The sequence below is a fragment of the Zingiber officinale genome, chromosome 6B, assembly GCF_018446385.1.
Source record: "Zingiber officinale cultivar Zhangliang chromosome 6B, Zo_v1.1, whole genome shotgun sequence".
Lineage (NCBI taxonomy): Eukaryota > Viridiplantae > Streptophyta > Magnoliopsida > Zingiberales > Zingiberaceae > Zingiber > Zingiber officinale.
This window is the reverse complement of record NC_055996.1, coordinates 91377336-91397741: the sequence shown is the minus strand read 5'-3', so window position 1 is coordinate 91397741 and position 20406 is coordinate 91377336. Positions and strand designations below refer to the sequence as shown.

Here is a 20406-nt window from a genome sequence, read left to right as displayed (position 1 = left end):
AGCTATGAGTCTTCAATATGCAGGGGAGTATTACTACTTTAAGTAAAGGAAAGTGGCTATTGGAAAAGGCGAAGGGTTCGTCTTCAACACCGCTGTCAATCCATTTTAAGATTAATTTGGAAAAAATAAATCATGATAACTAAGAAGACAAAGTGAATAGAAAGTGAATTATATGAAGTGTAGAGATTTTTGTTCTGTCAACCTCAAAGTTGCGATAACTTGAGTGATAAATTTTTATCTATTTATCATCTCAACTATATCCATGGAGACAGCTACTTTAAGAAAGGAGAGGAGAGGAAGTAGACGGTGCGAAAGAAAGAAGAATTAGCAATGTCCAAATTAGCTTATTCTCAACTCGTACTGGGCCATGTCAGGTCGGATCTCTTTTCAGTAGATAAATCTCAGAACTCTACCATAACGTGAGATTGTTGTTGTTATTATTATTAATTTTTTTTATGATCTAAGTATACAGCTGTTGTCAACTTGTAATATTATCAACGTGTAATACGAAGGAGATAGATTTAAAAATCTAAAGAATCCGTTACGTCTCTTATCATCACATGGTAGAAAGCTTGAGACTGTTATTTTTATCAATACCATTGGAGAAGTGGGACAGTAAACAAGCCGAGTTAAATCAAGATTTACACTGTTTAAGATTATTTGATAAGATAATGAGTAGAGCTTAAAATGATTATTTAGGTTTGACTTGATTTTTTTTTTATGAGTTTAAGCTTGACTTAAGTTCGATTTACGTAGATGTTATCGAGCTCTCAATTCAAAGTTATTTGATTGTGTGAAATGTTTACATTTTAAATTTATTTGATTGATTATTGAGCTTGATAATATAAATTTATTTGTTCATTTTGAAAGTTTATTTATTTAGCAAGTTGATAAAAATTTTATTGATAAATATTGTTCATGAATATTGTTTACAAACGTTAACGAGCTAAACACATATGTAAATAAGCTTGTATGTTTAGTTAAATGAGTTGTTCAATTCAAATTTGTTCATTTAATTGATCTTATATATATTGAACAAATGCCAACAAACTTTTATCAAGTTGAATATCAAATTTATTTATGAACATTTGATTTATTTACATCCTTATATTGGAGTTCTAAAATCTTGATTTTCTTGCTTATGTTAAGTCCTACTCCATGATTTATATATATATATCTGATCCGGTGGTAAAGTGGGGCCCTCCTGACAGTAGGTCAAAGTGATCAACGTCCTAAGTAGGCGTCCGAGCGGGCGAACTAGCTTCTCGATCAGTAGGAAAAGTAGCTGGCCCGACACTTCGACAACTCGGTCAGACGTCGAGCTTCCAATGCTCACAAAACTCAAAGCAAGGAGGAACGAAGGCCGAGCGGTCTCCCCGCTTAGCTAAGCAATGGGCGCCGCCTCGACCCGGCAGGCAGGACTCCCTCGCCCGACGAGGTGGAGCCGGCAGCAACTCATCAGCAGAGCGGACGCTCGGCCCGGCCGTTGCATCGCCCGAACGGTAGACTGGTCGAGCGGCTCTCTCGCTCGACCCAATAACAGACAAAGGGAGCAGTTGGTGATATCTTTCTAGGGATTAGTGTCATCGACAGGCGACATGGTCGACGACGTGGTCAAACAGAGAATCGTACGGTGGAAGCTTCCATTGTCACATCAGAGATATGCTCGGGCTGTTAAGGTATGACGTCAGACATGCTTTTCTGACATGGCCTTTCTAGGTATGCTTTGGGAAGCGTACACGCTTAGGGAAGCGTGTGCGTGTCTCTTGGGAGCTCTATATAAGAAGCCCCAAAGCTTCATCGGAGGTATGTTTTTTACTACTGTAGCTACAGTCACGCTGCTGCTCCTTTCTTCTCTACTTCATTCATTTGCTACTAGTGACTGACTTGAGCGTCGGAGGATCATCACCGGGGAACCTTGGCTCGGCACTAATGACTTGTGGTTGTAGGCTTAGCTCGTTGGAGGTCCACGTCATCTTCAGTCGGCATCCAGTCAACGTGAGCGTCACCTCCCTAGCGTCCGTCGACTCGTTCTCGGATATGATCAAATTTGGCGCCGTCTGTGGAAACACACTTGAATCTGAGCTGAGGAGATGGAAGAAGCTGGACGTCTCCACACCGTGACGCTCACTCCAGAGGAGCTCGATGCGCTCATTCAAGTGCGAGAGGCAAAGATAGCCGAACAGCTGCAGCAAAAGGCACTAGCCGATCGTTTGGCGCAACAAGTGATTTCGACCTCGGGAGGCCGGGCGGCACACGAAGATCGGTCGGAGCAACTCTCCATATAGGGACAGAACAAGATGACGACCGGCACTCCAGGAGAGGTTCCACCAACGCCAATTCCGTTCCACCGAGCGTTATTTCAAACGCCCTCGGAGATCGCCCAGCCAACCAGGACTGGGGTTCTTCTTCGGACGAGGCTCCCGTACATGACACAAGGAAGGGCAAAGCGCCCCGAGCTGACTCGTCGCTCGAGCGGATCAACCGAAAATTCTCCGAGGCTATTCTGCAAGATCCGCTGCCGAGGCATTACGCCCCCTTGGCGATCGGAGCATATAATGGGTCTACCGACCCGGACGACCATCTCGGTAAATTTGATAACGCCGCCACTCTTCATCAGTACACAGATGGAGTCAAGTGCCGAATGTTCCTCACCACTCTTTCCGGCTCGGCGCAACGGTGGTTTCGAAGGCTGTCGGACGGGTCAATCAGAAGCTTTAAAGATTTCCAAACGACATTTCTTCATTACTTCTTGAGCAACAGACGCTATCAGAAAACAAGCATCAGCCTGTTCTCCATGAAACAGGGCCAGAGGAAGAGTCTCCGAGCCTACATCCAGCGCTTCAACCAGGTGGCAATGGATATCCCCTCGGTCTCGTCCGAGACCATGATGAACGCGTTCACGCAGGGGCTCGTGGATGGGGACTTCTTCCGATCGCACATTAGGAAGTCACCCCGTGACTATGACCACATGTTGAAGAAGACCAATGAGTACATAAACGTGGAAGAAGCCCAGGCGGCCAAAAGGAAGGAGGCTCCATCCGAACCATCGGCGCCGACTGAACGACGGCCACTGTCCAGCCATCAACCTCCAAGAGGGCCCCGAGCCGAAGGAGTACGCCCACACCAGGAAGCAAGACCACATGTCGTCCAGCATGTTGCCGCAGAACGGCCGAGGCCCAAGGGGAAGGTATGGACCCCTTTGTTCTGCTCGTTCCATTAGTCTGCATCTCACAACACCCGCAATTGTCACAGATTCAATGCGGGCGCCCAACCGGCGCCTAGGAGTTATCATCGCCGATCCCCCTCTCCTGACCGGCGACACGAGTATCATCGCTCCGATCGGCGAGAGGAAGTAAGGCGATCCTCAAGATAGCCTCATTGGAGGAGCGCAGAGCCGGTAAGAGCCGGCCGAGAGCGTAGCAGGCCGTCCGCTCGGGAGGAGGAGAACAGGAGCAATGCCGCTCGAGGGGAGATCAACATCATAGCTGGTGGGTCGACCGGCAGGGATTCCAATCGAGCTAGGAAGTCACACGCTCGGTGGTTAGAAATCCATACAGTGGATTGCAGCCGAGAGCAGGCCAGTGGACTTGAGATCACCTTCGACCCCCGTGATCTCGAAGGAGTTGAAGTGTCGCACGACGACGCACTCATTATTCGAGCGGTAATCGCCAATTAAACTATTCACCGTATATTCATTGACACAGGCAGCTCGGTCAACATCATTTTCAAGAAGACATTCGACCAGCTCCAAATTGATCGAGGTGAACTGTTGCCAATGACGACCCCTCTATACGGATTCACCGGCAATGAAGTCTTGCCGATTGGCCAGATCAAGATGACCATCTCGCTCAGGGAGGAACCACTCCAAAGGACAAGGGCCACCAACTTCATCGTAGTAGACACCCCTCAGCCTATAATGTCATTTTGGGCTGACCGACCCTCAATGAATTCTGAGCGGTTGTCTCAACCTTCTGTCGGAAGATTAAGTTCCTGGTGGAAGATCGAGTCAGAGAAGTAAAGGGGGGTAAACTCATCGCTCGGAGATGTTATGTCGAGATGGTCAAGACCGAGGCAAAGTCCGCTCGGAAAACACCCCGAATGGAGGTAAGCACCATAACTGAGAAGCCCCCTACTTTGGTTTATGAGGAGAAAGAAGAGGTGCAGATACATCCGGGCCGAGTGGAGGCGACGACCTTCATAGCGTCTGACCTAGAAGCCGGGCAGAAGGCCGAGCTGATCAGTTGTCTCCAGCAGAACCATGACGTGTTCGCATGGTCTACCCATGAGCTACCCGTCATTTCCCCGAGCATCGCGTAGCATGAGCTCCACGTTCGACCGGACGCTTGGCCGGTGAAGCAGAGGAAAATAGACTTCAGCGTTGAGCAGAATCTGATCATCCGGACGGAGATTGAGAAGCTGTTGAGGTTGGCCACATATGCGAAGTTCAGCTCTCGAGCTGGCTTGCCAATGTGGTGTTGGTCTCCAAACTAGACAATAAATGGAGGGTCTGCATCGACTTCCGGGATCTTAACAAGGCGTGCTCGAAGGACTTCTATCCCTTTCCCAGGATATATCAGATGGTAGACTCTGCGGCCGGGTGCGAGCTGATATGCATGCTGGACGCATATCAGGGGTATCATCAAGTACGAGCACCCATGAAGATCAGGAGAAAGTTAGTTTCACCACTGCCGACGGTACGTACTGCTACAACGTAATGTCGTTCGGCCTGAAGAACACAGGAGCCACCTACCAGAGACTGATGAACAAAGTGTTCCGATGATAGATCGGCTGTAATATGGAGGTATATGTCGATGACATATTAATTAAATCCCTCCGAGCCACCGATCTCTGTGCCGATATCAAGGAAACCTATCAGACCCTTAGGGCGTACGACATCAAGTTAAACCCTCAGAAGTGTCTGTTCGGCGCAAAGAATGAGCGCTTCCTCAGATATATCGTCACCGAACAGGGCATTGAGGCAAACCCCAGCAAGGTAAAGACACTCTAGGATATGCCGCCACCAAGAAACCTGAAGGAAGCTCAGCGCCTCATTGGTTGGATAACAACATTATCACGGTTCATCTCCAAGTCGTCCGACCGGAGCCTTCCTTTATTCAATATTCTACTCTGAGCCACCAAGTTTCAGTGGGACGAAGAGTGTGACCAGGCCTTCGAGGAACTCAAGGCGTATCTGAACTCGCTACCTGTATTAGCTAAGCCTACTGCTGGTGAACCACTCCGGATCTATTTGTCTTCGACCGAGCACACTGTCGGCTCGGCACTGGTTCGGTAGAAAGGCGAAGAACAGCCAGTGTACTTCTTGAGTCATATATTAAAGGATGATAAATCTCGCTACACCGGTCTTGAGAAGCTCACATTTGCGTTGGTACTTGCCGTTCGGAGGCTCCGTCCTTATTTCCTCGCTCACACTATCATTGTGATGACCAACAGCCCCCTGGGAAGAGTCCTGTTTAACCCAGAGGCGTTCGATCGGTTGATCAAATGGACAACGGAGCTCAGCGAGTTTGATATCCAATATCAACCCTGAACGACCATCAAGATGCAGTCCTTGGCAGATTTTGTCACAGAGGTACAAAACCCTGAACCCGACTCGATCTGGAAAGTATATGTGGACGGGTCATCCACTCGGCAGGGTAGTGGGATCGGTGTATTGGTTATCTCTCCACAAGAAGAGCGGGTGCAGTTGTCCATTCGGTTAGAACACCAGACAACTAACAACGAAGCGGAGTACGAGACACTTATAGCCGGCCTACAAGCCGCCCGACATGTCGGCGCCAGCAAGGTTCTTATCCATTCTGATTCTCAATTAGCCACTCAGCAGCTGATTAAAGCATTTGAGATCAGCAATACGCGGCTCAAGTTGTACGCAAAAACCTTCGAAAAGCTGAAGGCAAACTTTTAGGAGGTAATCATTTAGAAGATCCCCCGAGCAGAGAACCAAGCCGCGGACGAGCTGGCCAAATTAGCGAGCTCACACTCGTCGATCGGCATTACTCAGCTGATTGAGGGACGCACATCGATCGGATGGAGGGGCTCACCTTCCCCAGCGATAGGAGAACGACCATAATAGAGTTCCTACGATCAGGAGCTACGCCTTCCGATCGGGAGGAAGTTCACTTATTGAGAAGGAGAGTCGGTCGTTTCACCTTAGTCGGGGACCAGCTCTACAAGAAGGCCTTCTCCAGACCATTGCTTAAATGCGTCGGATTAGAAGACGCTAACTATATACTCCAAGAGGTACACAAAGGCTCTTGTGGAGGACATCCGGGCGGTCGGTCGCTAGCGAGGAAGGTTCTACTGGCCGGGTACTTCTGGCCGACTCTATAGGAAGATGCCACTCAAACAGTAGCTAATTGCCTGTCCTGCCAAAAGTACCATCACTTCTCTCATCAACCGACCGAAGAAATGAAGGCTTCCACTGTGTCGTGCCCATTCAACCAATGGGGCATGGATATTGTGGGACCCTTCCCCATGGCGATCGGACAGCGAAAGTTTTTGCTCGTCGCAGTAGACTACTTCTCCAAATGGGTTGAAGCCAAACCGCTGGTGAAAATAACTGAGCAAATGGTCCAAAAATTCATCTGACAGCATATCATCTGTCGGTTCGGCATTCCGCGTCGACTTGTCTCAAACAATGGTAGACAGTTCGCCGGACGAAAACTTAAAGAGTGGTGCGAGGAATATGACATCCAGCAGGCCTTCACCTCCGTAGCATACCCTTAGAGCGACGGGTAGGCTGAAGTCGCCAATCGGGAGATCTTGCGGATCTTGCGAGTTCGTCTCGACCATAGCGGAGGTAGCTGGGTGGACGAGCTCCCCAGCATGTTATGGGCAATCCGCATGACCCCTAAGGAAGGCATGGGAGTAACTCCGTTCCACCTGGTGTACGGTGGTGAAGCGGTCGTCCCGGTTGAGGTTGGAGTCGAATCCAGTAGAATACATCACTACAACGAAGACAATGCCGAGCGCAGGCTTCTGGAGTTGGCTTCGTGGATTAAACGCGCGACAAAGCAGCCGTTCAGCTGATGGCTTATAGGCAGAGGATGAGACATAACTATAATCGACGAGTGATCCCGAGGTCATTCCAGGTCGGCGACCTCGTGTGGAAGAGGGTGAAGTCGGTCGGCGATGTCACCAAACTGGACAACCATACCCTTACGTCCGATAATACCTTGACATTGTTGCCAATTAACAAAGTATCATCTATGTATAGTATAAGAAATACCACCACGTTTCCGTTATATTTCTTGTATACACAAGACTCATCCGGACACTGAATAAATCCATATGACTGGATTACTTCATTAAACCGGATGTTCTAAGACCTTGAAGCTTGCTTCAGTCCATAAATGGACCGACTGAGCTTGCACACTAGATGATCTTTGCCCTTTTTAATGAATCCTTCTGGTTGCTTCATATGAATGTTTTCTTCAAGACTTCCGTTAAGGAAAGCTGTCTAGAAATCCATTTGCCAAATCTCATAATCCATATGAGCGACAATGGATAAGAGTATCCGGATAGACTTAAGCATAGCTACCGGCGAAAAAGTCTCCTCATAATCGATTCTCTCTTTCTGAATGTACCCTTTCCAACAAGCCTTGCTTTGAAGGTTTCTACCTTCCCGTCTGTCCCTCTTTTCCTTTTGTAGATCCACTTGCATCCAACGGTTTTTACACCATCAGGTGGTTCTACAAGCTCCCAGACCTTATTAGAATACATAGATTTTATTTCTGAATTCATTGTCTTTTGCTAAGATACTGCATCTATATCTTGGAGTGCTTCGTCATATGTGCGGGGATCAAGTTCATCTTTACCCGGGATCAAGTCCGAATTCTCTCCCAAAAACATGAATCTCTCAGGTTGCCTTACAACCCTCCCACTACGACGAGGCACTGTCTCTGGTTGTGTATCATGTATGACACATGTTGCAGTTTCTTATGGTACTTCATCTTGTACTGTTGGTACTAAAATAGACGTGTCCTCTTTTATTTCTTCTAGAACTATTTCACTCATGAGCTTATAGTTCATTACATAATCTTCTTCTAAAAATCGAGCATTGGTGCTAACAATGATCTTCTGATTTTTAGGATTATAAAACAAACCACCTTTCGTTCCCTTATGATATCCCACAAACAAACAAACTTCTGTACGTGATTCCAACTTGTCAATATCTCCCTTCAGCACATGTGTTGGACTACCCCATATCCGGATATAATTCAGACTATGCTTATGCCCATTCCATAATTCCATGGGAGCAGAAGGAATTGTTTTAGAATGTACCATATTCAGAATGTACACTGTTGTTTCCAGAGCATATCCCCAAAACGAATTTGGTAATTCTGAATAACTCATCATCGATCTAACCATTTCCATAAGAGTCCTATTCCTTCGTTCTGCCACACCATTCTGTTGGGGTGTACCAGGTGCAGACAATTGGGATTGAATCCCGACTTCTGATAAGTAATTCCTAAACTCTCCAAAGAGGTTTTCGCCACCACGGTCAGACCGTAGTGTCTTGATACTTTTACCAAGACGTTCTCCACATCAGCCCTTTATTCTTTGAACTTATCAAAGCATTCAGACTTGCGACGCATCAGATAAATGTATACGTATCTTGAATAATCGTCTATAAAGGAGACGAAGTATTCATAACCACCTCTTGCCTGGATAGACATATGACCACACAAATCAGAATGAACCAGTTCTAACGCATCTTTGTCTCTATACCCCTTGGCCTTAAAAGGTCTCTTGGTCATTTTACCTTCCAAGCAGGATTCACATGTTGGAAAATTTTTCAACTCTAATGAACACAAGAGTCCATCGGTTACAAGCCTTTGAATCCTACTTAAGTTAATATGACCAAGCCTTAGATGCCAAAGATACGTTTGATTCATTTCCGAAGGTTCTTTTATCTTATTAGAGTTAGAAGATGTGTTATTAATTTTCATATTTTACTTTGTGGGAGAAATTGGATTTAAAGTATATAAATTGACAACCAATGCACCAGAACAGATAATCACCTTATTTCTCTTTATAACCACATTGTTGCTAAAGGACACTGAATATCCATCCAAATACAGTTTAGAAACTGAAATTAAATTCTTTCTAAAACTGGGTACATAAAGACAATTTCTTAAAATCAAATTTCTATTCCTATCAAAAGATAAGTAGACATCTCCCACTGCAACAACCACTACCTTAGTAGCATTGCCCATGTAGACGGTTATCTCTTCTTCAAATAGTCGTCAGGTTTCCTGGAACCCCTGCAAAGAATTGCAGACATGATCAGTGGCTCCCGTATCTACACACCAGGTGCTGGTAGATAACACCGCTAAACATGTTTCAACTACTAGAGCATGAGATATACCTTTATTGTTCTGATTCCTACGAGGACAGTCCGCCTTCCAATGTCCTGACTGCTTGCAGATGAAGCACTTGCCCTTCGGTTTCTTCATTCCAGCTTTTTGTCCCTGAGGTTTATTCACTCTCTTTGCTGAAAAGACCTGTTTCTTCTTCTTCTTGCCTTTCGGCTTAGAAGTAGAACCATTTTCAGCATAGTGAATTTGAGAACTTTGACGAAATATACCTTCTGCTGCCTGTAGTTCTGTTAGAAGTTCCGTCAACGTATACTCTCTTTTGTTCATGTTATAGTTCAGGCGGAACTGCTCAAAGCTTCTGGGTAGCATTTGGAGAATTATATCGACCTGGGTTTCCCCATCGATTTCTCCTCCAAGAACTTGTATTTCGTTCAAATAGACCATCATTTTGAGGATATGATCCCTTACGGGTGTATCCTCAGACATGGTGGCTGACATTAATTTTCTCATTGCCTCTTGCCTAGTAGTCCGACTCTGGTGCCCAAAGAGTTCTTTGAGATTGTTCATTATATCATAAGCTGTTGGTAAATCTTGATGCTGATGTTGCAATACATTTGACATTGATGTCAAAATGTAACACCGCACCATCTCATCTGCTTTTACCCATTTCTTATGATACTCAATCTCCTCTGGGGTAGAGTCACCATCAGGTGCATCAGGGAAAACCTCAGTCAGTACAAACTTATAGCTTTCAGCAGTAAGAACAATGTCCAGGTTCCTTTTCTAATCAATATAGTTGGGACCAGTAAGTTTGCTCTTTTTCAGTATAATGACTAATGGGTTGAAAGTCATCCTAGAATCACAAAAATAAACTTTGGTCAAGACTCTAAATTTAGAATAATATTGATTCCTCAAACAATACTATTTTAAATTAACCAACACCTTAAATCACCGTGAATATTGCATACCACGTAGTGTTGACGTATATAAATTCAACATTTGTAAGAGGAGGGTGTGACCCATTAATTTTATTATCTTGTCATCCTAACTTTATGACAAATAAAATTAATAGTTGGTTTTACTTTTGTCACACAAAACAATAGCAGTGACTCCGTTGGGGAGGATACTATTGAATGCGTCTAAGTGTATACCATTACTTGATACTAAGTCCATTAAATAGGATTGTGCCCCTTCAGTTGGAGAAGATCACACACTCCTAAATAATTTCCTATAACCATCCATAAAGGAAGTTTGATCTAGTGATCCGCAACAAACCCATCCGTTGTGGAGGGAGGCACTCAGAGCTAACACACAAGCTTGTTGCATCACTTACAAACCAGTAATGAAGACCATGAGATTTATTAAAATCTCTCTCCCACTTAGTTATTTAAAAATGAGGATTTTAACTTATGCTAGCATACATCACATGCACATAAACATCACAGTAAATAAAAGCAATAAATTTGGAAATTAATTTTCCAACTATTATGGCCTTTTCCATCACTGTCTTTAGTATGCTCCAACCCTAGCTGTTGCCATCTTTAGCCACTGCCATTGGGTCGAGTTGTCGCATCTATCTTGCTTCTTATTTCGTTGCGCCTCTGGTCCTCCAAAAGTACCACGCCTTGTAAGCATCTGATCCGCGACAAAAATAAAATTTTATAAATATCGATCATATATTCCATAAAGGAATGTACAAGTATTCTAGATTGAACAAAAATAAAATTCTAAAAATAATACAGCTCCTACTGTATTTAATACATACAATCATGCACACAAAATAATGCCCTTGACATGTCCATTGGTCCAATCACACACAATATCTAAATGCCATAATAGTTGGAGCTTGCAACCACAAAGTTAACACATCCTACTATTATCCTGCCTAAATTATGTATGGCATGTGCATAATTATTTTGAAAACCAAAACACACAGAGACAAACCCTAGGTCTGATACCAATTGTTGGTTAGTCCTAGGAAAACGTACCGGTTCCACTGTACAAAATTTTTTTGTATAAGTGTCGAACCTTCCCTTAAATAACCTATTGTGTTCTTTAGAAATTAAATTAGGAATCGTAGACAGAACTTAACATCATTGATTCCAAATTTAACTTATATGTTCTTAATGGTTTATATTTGAATCGCAAGCGAAACTTAACACTATTGATTCAAATCCACCTATGTTATTAATTCCATTAAATATTAATTTTTAAAATTGGCTTCCAGAACTGCATGGCGAGGCACATGACCTTCTTGGATATGGGAGCAACCACCACCGCCTAGACAAAGCCTTTTAAGGAAAGCTAATATTTAATTTCCTTAAATAACTCTAGGTTAACCAAAAAGAACAATCGAATCACAAATTTGAAAAAGAAGAAAACACAAACTCGAAAAACTAGATCTAATGCCTTTTGTGTTTGGAATTCATACAAAGAAAAATAACTAGCATGATGCGGAAAATAATTGCTAATTATACCTTCTCTTTGTATGCTAATGATCTCGAGATCTTCTGTCGTATTCCTCGCCTTGCCTTGAACGTCGTGTGGGCGACGATCCTCCAAGATGAACACCACCTAAAACTTTCTTCCTCTTCCTCTAAAATCCGGCCACCACCACCAGCAAGGAGAAGAGAGCAAAGGGAAAAGAGAAGGGAGAGGGCCGACCACCAAAAGAGTCTCCACCAAGTGAATAAGAGTTGTATCTCATGAAGTCTCCTCACCCCTTCTTTTATAATACTTGCCTAAGGCAAATAAGGGAAGAATTTTTACAAAAATTAAAATCTTCCATGAGTTTTTCTTTTTCCTTTTCTTTCCTCTTGATTGAATCAATCACCAAATTAGTTGGATGATAATTTTATTTTTTGTTTTGGCTGGCCACATTGCTTGGGCACCAAGCAAGGGTGGCCGACCCCTATAAAGGAAGGAAATAATTTTTTTTTTATATTACAAGAAGAAAAACTCTTATAAATTTTACAAGCTCTCTTTCCTAAAGTAGGAGTTAAAAAATGAAAGTTCTAAAAATTAAAACCATGTTTTAAAATTTAAAACTTCTCTTATAAAATTTTCTTTTTTAACATGATGATGAAAAATTTAAATTTTAAAACTTATCTTCCTTTTTTTCTTAAACATGAGGATTGTTAAAAAAGGAAAGTTTTAAAATCTTTTAAACTTTCTTTTAAAACATGTGGCCTAATTCAAATAAGGGAAGTTTTTGAAATTAAAATCTCTCTTTTAAAACTTATAGTTTTCTACAAAGAGAAGATTTAAAAAATTCAAAACACTCCTCCTTGTTTGAATTATTGTGGCCGGCCCCTACATGCTTGGTCACCAAGCAAAGGGCCGACCCCTATGGAAGAGGATGTGGCCGGCCATTGCTTGGTCACCAAGCAATGGATCGACCCCCTTCTTGTACACCAAGAAGGGTCTTACATTTGGATTGACTTGAGACTATAATGAGGCTACGACAGGGACCTCTAGAAGAAATTGGTTTTGGCCTTCTGATGAGCTTGAGTATCCCGTGTTCGCCCCGAACACACAACTCAAGTTCATCGATAATAACTCATTCCATTAGAGAGTTATTATCGCACTACCGCACCAATCCCAAATTACATCATGGGCTCCTTCTTATCATGAGTGTGTTAGTCTCCCTGTGTTTAAGATAACGAATGTCCACTAATTAAGTAAGTTACTGACAACTCACTTAATTAATATCTAGCTCCAAGAGTAGTACCACTCAACTTCATTGTCATGTTGGACTAAGTCCACCTACAGGGTTTAACATGACAATCCTTATGAGCTCCTCTTGGGGACATTCTCAACCTAGATAGGTAGGACACAGATTCCTTCTATAATCAACAATCACACACTATAAGTAATATTATTTCCCAACTTATCGGGCATATTGATTTATCGAGCTAAACCTCACCCTTTGATAAGTCAAAGAAATAAATATTAAATATATGTGCTTGTTATTATATTAGGATTAAGAGCACGTACTTCCATAATAACTAAGGTCTAGTTCTTTTATTAAGTCAGTATAAAAAAACTTACCTAAATGGTCCTACTCAATACACTTAGAGTGTACCAGTGTAATTTATTAATCAAGATAAACTAATACTTAATTACACTACAACTATTTCGATGGTTTGTTCCTTTCCATCTTAATCGTGAACAACTGTTTATAATTTATAAAGAACCGTCAACATGATCTTCTGTGTGTGACCATGTTGTCTATTATATAAATTAATTGAACAATTACATTTAACAAATAAATGTAGATATTGACCAATGTGATTCTCTTATTTCAAAAATAAATGTTTACAAAATCTAGGCTTTTAGTATACACTCCAACAAAGGTAAGTGTCCAGTTCGGACTGTTTGAGATAGTAGAAATAGTGGAAGACCTGAGGGGTCAGTGGAATGTTGTGCACTCAGAACAACACTACCATGCCGCATGCAGGCGGAAGGAATTGGGGACGAGCTGGGCGAGCGGGACACGAAAGTTGTTGCAAACCTCGGTGATGAAAGGGTGGATGGGAAACTGAAGACCGGCCACGAATTGGTCTCGGAAGAAACAGACCGTGCCGATCGGCGAGTCATTGGGCCGATCGGACGGGGAGGCTAGAATTATCTCGTGGTCAGAAGGGATGTCGAAGGCGTTTATCAGACCTACGGCATCACCCGCGTCGAATCGAGTCTCGATGGTAGTGTACCAGAGACCGGAAGTGGGGTCGGACGATTGTGAGGAGCTCGCCATTGCTGGGAAATGAAAGGACAGAAGGTTCGGGGGGAAGGATGTTGGAAAACACAGAAAACTGAAAATTACGGTGGCGGAAAAGGAGTAGTGGGAAAGCAGCAAGGGAGATGGAGAGGGAAAGCTTACGGGAAGGAAAGACCGCAGGGAGCAGGGGATTGTCGCATCAAAGAGCTGAAGATTGTCGGAGCACTGGACACATGCAAGATCGTCAGAGCCAAATCGTCGGAGAGCATGAAGGAAACACAGAAGGGAAGGCGACGTTAAGGCTTTATAAAGTGGGTGTGGCTGACCGGAGCCGTTCGATCTAGGGCACAGGAATCGGAGTGCACATTCGACCGTTGAATTTGAACCGCCAAACATCACATCAGCAGCTGTCACCTCGGACGTGCGGCGGCTTTTAGTGTTAGCCTTAGTACCAATTATGAGATGATTGTAAAGGGCTCATATTGTATCATATATATCATTATTAATAAAAGGCAAAAGGTAGTTATTATATTTATTGTAGTTCAGTGCCGATTGAATAAATATAATAATGTCCTTGGGTAGTAGGTTATTATCTACAATATATCAATTGGTTGAATTGATAGTGAGATATTGTAGAGAACACTACTCTTAACTATTCCTATTCGAGCATTAATATACAAGGACAATATTAATGCATTAAGACTAGCATGTAGGTCAACGGATGACTTGATCTCACAAGTCATGGATATGAGATATCAGGTTGACACATAAGTATATATTAGAGAATATATACTGAATGACCCGTTATGAGAATGTTTCATGGATCGTCATATGAGTGTCATAAACATTCTCATGTGACTATTGGTATGAATAGTCCTTAGACCTGAAGTCACTACGGTTCCCTACATAAGGAGTTGTATACTTTGGTATCGTCAAACGTCACCCGTAACAGGGTGGACTATAAAGTCGATCACTGGGTATGCAATAAATTATGCGGAGGGATGTGAGTGATGTAGATGAGATCTATCCCTTCCATATGACGGAAGCGATATCTGTGGGCCCCTTGATTAGTAGGACACAAGAAAGCATGACCATGCGTAAATGAATCAATATAAGATATTGAGTTCATTTGTTTGAGTGTGTCTACTTGGAGATCAAGAAACACAAAGATTGATAAGAGGATGACACGGTTTATGCCTCATTGATCAATCTAGATATCAAGGATAGAGGGACCAAGTCATACATGATGATAGCCACGGACAGGTTAGGTTGAATCTTGACTTTCTCGTCACTTGGATAGCAATGATGCCTTGCTAGATGCCACTCATTGTTTATGTATCACAAATGTTGATTTGGGTACATTGCCAACGTTACGAGAGCCTATAGGGTCACACACTAAGAACAAGTTGATATGGAGATGGATTCATGTGATGAATCAATGGATTAAGTGTAATCCGAATTTGACTCATTGAGTTAGACTCAAAGGGATCCAATTGTTGGATTGAGTTCAATTGCATGAGAATCAATGGGTTAGACTCATTGGGTGAACTTGAGTTCACAAAGGAAGTTGAATGGTCAAAATTTAACCATTGGATTGAATGATTGATTTTGAGCCATTGGATTAGAAGATGAAAGGGTGATTAGAAGATGAAAGGGTGGAGACTCTTGGTATACCATGGGATGGTTATAAATATCATTTGGATGATATTTTTTCATAAGTTTTTCTTTGCTTGAGAAGGTGAAAAGTCCCCTTGATCTTCTTCTTCCTCCTTCCCTTTTCTTGGCCGAGACACATATAGGTTGCTAGCACAACCTTGTGTGTTTTCCCTCTCCATCTTGCTTTGTTTGTGAGACAATCAAAGACAAGGCTTGTTCGTGTGGATACCGTAGAGGCGCGGACGCTTGAACGTGCTGAGATCTGCATCTAAACAAGAAGAGGTTGCTGTGGGGATTGCGAAGGGCACGCAACAAAGGTATAATCCTATCATGTAGCTTAATATAGATTATGAATAGAAATGTTTCTTCCCTTCGCATGGATCCGCTGGATAAGAGTATTTAGTAATTTTTTCCGCTGCGTTTCCGCGTCTTTGGGCGCGCTAGATCCCAACAGCGGCTACGTCGGTGACATGTGGCGTCCCCCCATAGGGCAGCACTTAATGGGCGTGGGCGCGTGCTCGACCTTAATGGTAGCGATTTGCGCATATTCCAAGGAGATTTGGGCAGCGTCAGCATTGACCGCCAGGCTCACGCTCCTCCGGGAGCGATGGGGAAAAAATATCCAAGTACAAAGGCTCAATGCGCCGACCGACAGAAAGAGATCAGTCCTACACGAGCCGAGCGGGATGCAACTCACCTACTAGTTGATCGGCCAATCGTTCACCAGACTACTTGTCCAGTCAGTCGGACTTGCAGCCTCCTTCGACTAGACTTGAGGGGGAGGCACGTGATCCGGTGGTAAGTTGGGGTCCTCCTGGCAGTAGGTCAAAGTGGTCAACGTCCTAGGCAGGTGTCTGAGCGGGTGAACTACCTTCCCGATCAGCAGGAGGAGTAGCCGGCTCGACACTTCGACAGCTCGGTCTGACGTCGAGCTTCCGATGCTCACAAAGCTCAAAGCAAGGAGGAACAAAGGCCGAGCGGTCTCCCCGCTCGGCTAAGCAGTGGACGTCGCCTTGACCCGCACTACAACAAAAATGGCTTTTCGCAGCGCGCAATGCGCGCTGCACAATTAAAAGTTGTTAAAAGGCATAAATTATCTGCGGCGTGCTTTTGCGCGCTGCGAAAAGTATTTTCCGCAGCCCGCAAAGCACGTCGCGGATACTATTATCTGCGGCGTGCTTTTGCGAGCTGCGAAAAGTATTTTCCGCAGTGCGCAAGCACGCCGCAGATACTATTATCCGCAGCATGCTTTGCGCGCTGCGAAAAATACTTTTCGCAGCGCGCAAACGTATGCTGTTGATGGTCTTAACTATATTAAAAAAAATAATTTGACGAAAATAATAAATTAAAATTTTACAACAAATTTAGTGCAAATCAAATCCATACAAAATTAATAAAAGTCATAGTTTTTCATTATACCACAAAAACTCAAAAGATCTAAAACAAGATATGAAATCTCTAACAAACTAGCAATTACATAACAACAATTCAACTTACAATCTAAAAAAAATTAGTATAATATGTATTAATCACACAATACTATAAATTTAGATAACCATGAGACCGTGCTTCCTATTGCATCATCCAAATTATGAGGACATTGATTTTGTGATGGATCTTGAAAACACTTCTTGACAATCAAACTACAAGGCTCACTGTTTCCATATAAAACTGAATGCATTATTCTATTCGATGAATTGATGCCCAATTTTTGACGAACCCTCCGTATAGGACAAGTAGATCGAAACTCACTGTACAATGTTGAACTACTTCGTTTCAATACCTATAAATAATGAGATAATTTGAAACTTGGAATGATCAGACACTATATCCCACATATTTAATGTTGCAACAAAGGTATTACAGGATTAAACACTATGTGAGCTAGATGTTAATTTTCTAAGGATTGCAGGATTTATTGTTGCAACAAAGGTATTACAGGATTAAACACTATGTTAGCTAAAAAACAAAAGGTATTACAGGATTGCAATGTTCTAATTAAGAATATTAATTTTCTCAAAGAGCTAAAACATCTCAAGATCTTACATGATCTTCACATAAGCTGAAGTTGTCTGTTCTTGTTGCTGGCTGGGGAACAATAACATCATTTATCTTTTCACCATTTGCACCAGAATTGGTTGTATCCAAATCAGTAGTTCTTGACCTCAGTACATCAACCAGATGCTCATATTGAGCTCTGTCAGGATATAAGGATTCTTAGGATTTGAACGTAGTTATTACTAAATAACACATAAAAATCAAACAAAAACTTCATATGCATGTGATCAAATTATTAATTTCAGAATGGTATTAAAATGCAATTATTAACACTAAAAGCTGCTTAAAATAACAAAAAAAAATCTAAGATAAAGCCTTGTGTGCATGCGATAAATTCAATTCATTAACTTAATGAGCAAAACAAAATAAAATTAAACAATGATCCAGTGCTAATATGATCACATTCACATCCAAAGGATGACAACTAATAATCAACTTCCTTTCTAGCTCTTTGGGAAGATGCTCATATTTCTAACATGAGAAGAATATAAAATCTGCTGTGGCAGAAGTTAGACACCCACAAAACTCATCATTGTTAGTAGCTGTAGGAAATTGAGGTGATACTGATGATGACCATACACATCTCATATCCAACATCCGCATCGGTTAGTTACTTACTTTGTGAAACTTTTCTCCTTAATAAGTTGTCCAAATTCCAACACTACGTTATCCTCAAGATTATTTGCTGCAACATTTTTATTTTTAGCTTCATTCTCTGGTAGTTCAATCGGCAAATCCTGCATGGCAAATGACAACAGTAAATCAATTGTTAGATGGAGCAAAAGATGCCATGATTCAAAGAAAGCAATGGGAAATGAATATTAATAAATAAGGACCTTGGATTGTGTTACTAAATCATCTAGTTGCAAAATCATATTTCGATTTCTATCAATATAGAGTGGGTGGTCATATGTAGTTTTCTATCTCTGCCTCATCATCCTTTAAATTGGCTCGTGGGGAATGCCAAATTCACTGATTCAACTGACAGAAACAATCTTTTGATTTGGAGAATTATAGCATCATACACAAATGCCCATCAGTCTGCCCTTAACATTTGATAGGAGTCTAAGTGATGATTGTTAACAGTTATTGATAACAAGATCTTATTTAGTGGAAAATTTTAATTTTATGCAGTCTGTTAATCAGAACACAAGCATGTCAAACAATCATATAATACTCATCCCCCTGTCTTCATTAATGAGAGTCTACACCCATTACAACAAAGAAAATCAAGAAAAAGTTTAATTGGAGCATAGGCGGGCAAAGCAATAAGTTTAGGGACTTAGATATTAGAGTTACCTTTGGCTTTGAGCTTTTGGTTTGATGCAGAGTGTGGAGTGATTAGCAGAGGGCTTGCTGACTCTTGCTATGGTCCTACGATGCAGAGAGATGGAAGTCTTGCGGCAGTCGACAGCGAGTGTGGAGAGACAGAGTGGAGTCATGCGACCGACGATGGTCAGAGCGGAGAGGCAGAGAGGAGTCCTACGGCTAGTGGCGGTGAGTGCGGAGAGGTAGAGAGGAGTCCGGCGACGGTAGTGAAGAGAAGCAGAGGGCTGTTGCGGAGAGGAAGCGGCGCTGGCTTCGACGACTTTGATCTGATTTCTATTTTTAACCTAGCATTTTTTTTTATTTTAATTGTGTTTTTTTATTTACTTATTGTATTTTTTTAATTACTTACTTTAAGTTTTTCTTTACTTATTTTTTTAACCACGTTTATTATTGATCGACTTTTGGGGTTGGATGCATTTTTGTTTATTATTTACATATTTTTATTTAATTTAATTTTTTTAAAGATAATTTTCTTTTAAACTATAATTTTAAAATAAATTTGAAGTTGGTCCAAACATGCTTGGTCAAAACACATTCCTTTTAATCATGGTCATAAATAATAATTTTTTTATTATTTTTTTTAAACTAATCGCAGCATGCTGCATGCCGTTGATAATTTTAAAAAGTATTCGCAGCGTGTCTATTTTTGCATGCCGTTATTGTTATTAAATATTTATAGTATTAACGGCATACTTTTAATGTGCGCCGTTAATATCTAGACGTAATTTTTTTCCTTCTTCAAGTTTATACTATTAACCGCGCGCATTAATATGCATGCCATTAATAGTACTATTAATGGCGTGCTTTTAATGTGCGCTGTTAATAGCAAGCTGCGAAAAGCTATTTTTGTTGTAGTGCCGGCAGGCAGGACTCCCTCGCCCGACAGGGTGGAGTCGGCAGCAGCTCATCGGCCGAGCAAACGCTCGACCCGGCCATTGCATCGCCCAGACGGTAGACTGGCGGAGCGGCTCTCCCGCTCGACCCAATAACAGACAAAGGGAGCAGTTGGTGATATCTTCCTAGAGATCAGTGTCATCGACAGGCGGCATAGTCAGCGACGTGGTTAGATAGAGAATCGTACGGTGGAAGCTTCCACTGTCACGTCAGGGATATGCTCGGGCTGTTAAGGTATGGTGTCAGGCATGTTTTTTTGACATGACATTTCTAGGTATGCTTTGGGAAGCGTGCACGCTTCAGGAAGTGTGCGTGCGTCTCTTGGGAGCTCTATATAAGAAGCCCCAAAGCTTCATCGGAGGTATGTTTTTTTACTACTGTAGCTACAGTAACGCTGCTGCTCCTTTC

At 42.4% G+C, this 20406-nt stretch overlaps 1 long non-coding RNA gene across 1 annotated transcript; it reads right to left on the bottom strand.

Annotated features, from left to right (window-relative positions):
- Positions 1-17606: 17606 nt before the first annotated feature.
- Positions 17607-19342, bottom strand: LOC121990410. The gene is made up of 3 exons (XR_006114590.1): positions 19075-19342; positions 18394-18512; positions 17607-17914 (listed from the first exon to the last, which is right to left on the bottom strand). It is a non-coding gene; the product is annotated as an uncharacterized LOC121990410 (long non-coding RNA).
- Between the last annotated feature and the right edge of the window lie 1064 nt (positions 19343-20406).